Source organism: Toxorhynchites rutilus, chromosome 3 (genome assembly GCF_029784135.1).
Source record: "Toxorhynchites rutilus septentrionalis strain SRP chromosome 3, ASM2978413v1, whole genome shotgun sequence".
In the NCBI taxonomy this organism is placed as follows: domain Eukaryota; kingdom Metazoa; phylum Arthropoda; class Insecta; order Diptera; family Culicidae; genus Toxorhynchites; species Toxorhynchites rutilus.
The window spans coordinates 228,852,155-228,856,230 of NC_073746.1; positions in this window are offsets into that span (position 1 = coordinate 228,852,155).

Consider the following 4,076-nt stretch of genomic DNA (forward strand, 5'->3'; position numbering starts at 1 on the left):
TGTATTGTTATCATAACTTGCTGTGCTATTCATAACAACATTTATGGTCATATTCCACCAATGATAACAAATGTGTAATTTACGAATGAAGCTTCGCCATAGAAACTGGACATTGAATAAAAAATTAAAATGTGCATCAGTTGAAATATTTTAAAGCATTGTCATCGAAATAAATTGAATGATACAATAATTATCCGACTAGGTAATGTATGTACGCTTAAAAAACAACATAAAAATATGATGAACTTTTTTTTTCAGTTTCGAATACACCCCGTAAAAAGTCATTTTAATTTTTTGAAATACCCTCTATTGGTATTGTATCTAGAATTTACAAGGTAATGAAACGTTAACATCAATTAGTTTCTATTAATCACCTTTTTAGTTGCTGGGGAAATTAACACCAAACGTTATTTTTTTAATGTTATATGTATTCCTTACCAAACCGATATAGTGGTTCTCAGATTTTCGTGCAAATTGCTAGTTTTGTTTCTTATCGCAAAATATTCCATTCCATTTTAGGGTGGTTCGAAAAATCAAGTTTTTCTCTTTTTTTCCAAAAATAAGTTTTTTTTAAAAATTCATATCTTTTGAACTACTAAACCAATTCAGATGATCGACATATCAAATTGGCCAGTTACCTAGTCTTTTTTGAAAAAATACTACACTTGCAAAAAAATAATTTTGTTTTCTTAATTATTGATCGTATTAGATCTTTATAGTTTTCATCGTCCAAGGGCGATATATTTTTTATATTTTTTCTCGAAAGCTGATAATTTTTTAGATAACATATCCAAAAATGTGTTCTTCGTTTTTAAATTATGGTTTTTCAAAATTTAACCCCTTGCCTACGATTTAATTTCAAACAACAAGGCCCAAACACGAGCACAGTGAGTCGTTTCGATGCTCTGCTGAGTGTGTGTATCTTACTTACGATCGTAGCAGTCCCGCATCATCACACGCCTGAAGCATGTATCCATTTCAAATCGATAGACGAGTGAGGTTCGATGTTGTACGTTCTGGCACAGTCTAATCACCACGAGTGTGGTTCAAAGTTATACGTGAAAATAACGTTTTTCAAAAATTCATAATTTTTGATCTTCTGAACCGATTCAAATAATCGACATAGTTAATTGAAGTCAATAATTTGACCCTTGCAAAAAAGGGGAATTCTATTCCCATATATAACTCAAAAAAGAGAAAAAGAACACATATGATTTTGAGTAAAAAATGTAAATGTGTAAAAAATCCTCAGTTTTCAAGAAAAAATACAGAAAATTATAGCGTCGTTAGCCCGAAACCATGTAAATAATAAAAAATGGGTACAATAAATAATTACGAAAACAAAATTCAAATTTCTTGCAAGTTTGATATTTTTCCAAAAAAGACTAATTAACATCAATTTGATGTGTCGATTATCTGAATCGGCTTAGTGGTTCGAAAGTTATGAGTTTTTGATAAATTTTTGGATTTTGGATTTTTGGATATTTGGATTGATGCTAGGAGATATAAGTATCATTAACTTCCTTGAATAGTGGATGTGATATAAGTCACTTTATATTCGTGTATATATATTTATAAATATATTTGAACGAAAACATTTGTCGAACAAATTGCAAAACTAAAAATGTTTATACTGTGCCTTAATTTTTCGAGTGTAACATTCAAAGACCCTTCAATAAAAATGGCATTGGAACAACAAAGTAAAACGGACATACAATTATGACGGATGACTGCTTTCTCATTGGCGCGTGCTCCAACTAGCGAACCGCCAATTAAAAAGCACTCCAACTAAAAAAGCGCCAATAAGCGAATGTGTACTGTAAAACTGTAAAAAATATATAAAAAATATACAATCGAAGACTCTTTTTGTCGTTTATGAGTTTGTTTTTTTAAGTTACTGCTAGGCATGTTTGCGGATCAATAGAAAGATATGATATGTTGATCCTTGAAATAAGTTTGAAAGTTAAGAATTGGAAAAAAATATAAAATTCATGTGAATGGAGACGACTTTTGTGTTCAGCAAATGCCACTAGGGCTTTTTGCTGATTAAGTAAGTAAGATTTCTTCCAAAACGTCAAAACTTTTCAACCATTGAGTCGATTTCAAAAATCGACATATCAAAAGAAATCTTAGTCTTCTGTGAATCAACTTCAATCGGCCATTCAAACACACTCAGAAATTGAATACTACCGAAAAACTTTAATTATAAAGCTAAGAAAATTTGCCACATAATTTTCCACTCTTTCACACCCAATTTCTATCTTGTTGCAATTTCAAACCTCTCAAATTGAATTGTCAAAATGATAGGTCAAAGAACGAAAAGCAGGAAAAATTAACAAATAATGGGGGGTAAATAATAAAGCAAAGGTAATCATGGCTTTTTAATAACCATCTCAAAAAAATATTGAAAAAAAACATTCCTATTTTTATTTCTCTTTCAAATTTTGATAAAATTGCACTGAATAGTTAAAGAAGAGCAATATTAATATTTGAATGAACCTATGTAATTATAAACATGTTTATATAAACCTTCCCATCTTATCATTCTTCATTAAGGACCTTGGGTCAAGACAGCTAGAAATCCATACACTCTCAAATCAAGTGTGCCTAAAAAAAATATATTCTTCACGTAAACAAGCGATGAAAATGTGGACACTTTTTAGTCAGTGAATTGTATGGAGTTCCACTGCTGTGGCTGTGGTAGTAAAAGTTCGAGAGCTGCACATCTTGAACGGTATGTCGTCACACACTTATTTTATTGACCAACCGTGTATGTTATTGAATTACGCTATGTGGCATTAAAAAGATAAGATTTCTTACTAATTTAGATGTATATTTGAACTGAAACGGATAAATGTTCTAAATAAGTTCTTTTATTTCGTGCAGTAATAAGTAATTGTTCTGAACTACTCTTTACTACACATCATTACGCCAACAAAGGCATATACCTCATTCTTCGTTAAGTTGAGCTTTGACATGTCTACGATAAATTAACACACATCATGAACTATCCTGCGACTCCACGCTAAGTCGTATTTCATTGCCTGGCAATAATTGAGCTATAAATTAGTGGCCCATCTCTTTGGCAATTATGAATTAGTCAAATCCGCAGCCAAATGAATGGTTCGAATAACGATTCACCCATTTTCGCCGATAGTGCTACCGTTGGTTGTCGCTTTACAAAAACCCATTTGCCGACACCGAGAACGCCAAGCGCTAACAAAAATCTTATCAAATGCCCCATTAATTGCGGTTCCGAGACTCTCGCAGGCCAATATAATGTCTCCACTGGGCTACTCTGGGCAGGCGTGCTTGTGTCTTAATTAAGATCAAAGCGGCTAGACCCGCCGATTCTCGCTCACTGCTCACTGACCAACCTAACGATTTAAAATAATCCTAAAAGCTTTTTAATTCGTGGCTAGCCGCCGGGGTGCGATAAAACCTAAATTGACTGGGTGCTGATCCCCCCCGAGTGGGGGAGGGTACCAGGGTATGCAGGATAGAGGTGCCTCTGGTGGTAATCCCGCACAGAATACATTCCTGTTCGCTGCTGGAATTCGCGAGTTGATCGGTGGTCCTGCGAGGGAAGTAAGACGACGTGAATTCAGCTGCTGGAAAAGGTATGAATTTGCACCTGCAAGTGCGAATGTTGCGATTGGTTACGACACGCACCACGCTCCCGGGAAACGCTCGATGCGCGCCTGAATCCGTTTGGCAATTCGCAATAATTCGATCGAAGCTGCGCGATGAAGTGCAATGATTTATTGGAAGAAATAACAGATTCGACAGTGCGACGCACGGACGCAATATTTCATCTACTAAATGTTTGCGATCGCACTTGTTATTGGGTACTACTGGAACTCCTGGAACTCCTGTTCTCGTCGTTGCTCAGGGGGCTTACGAACGGATTGGTAGCACTCGCTGAGTTAGGCATCAAAATATATTTGATGAATGTGAATTCCAGTGTTTTATCAACATGCGATTAGTGAATGATTGTTCTGTAAGTATCGAACAATTAAAGCTCTATGCAAATAATTAATTAACTAGTACATTACTGCACCGAACCCCTTGAACAA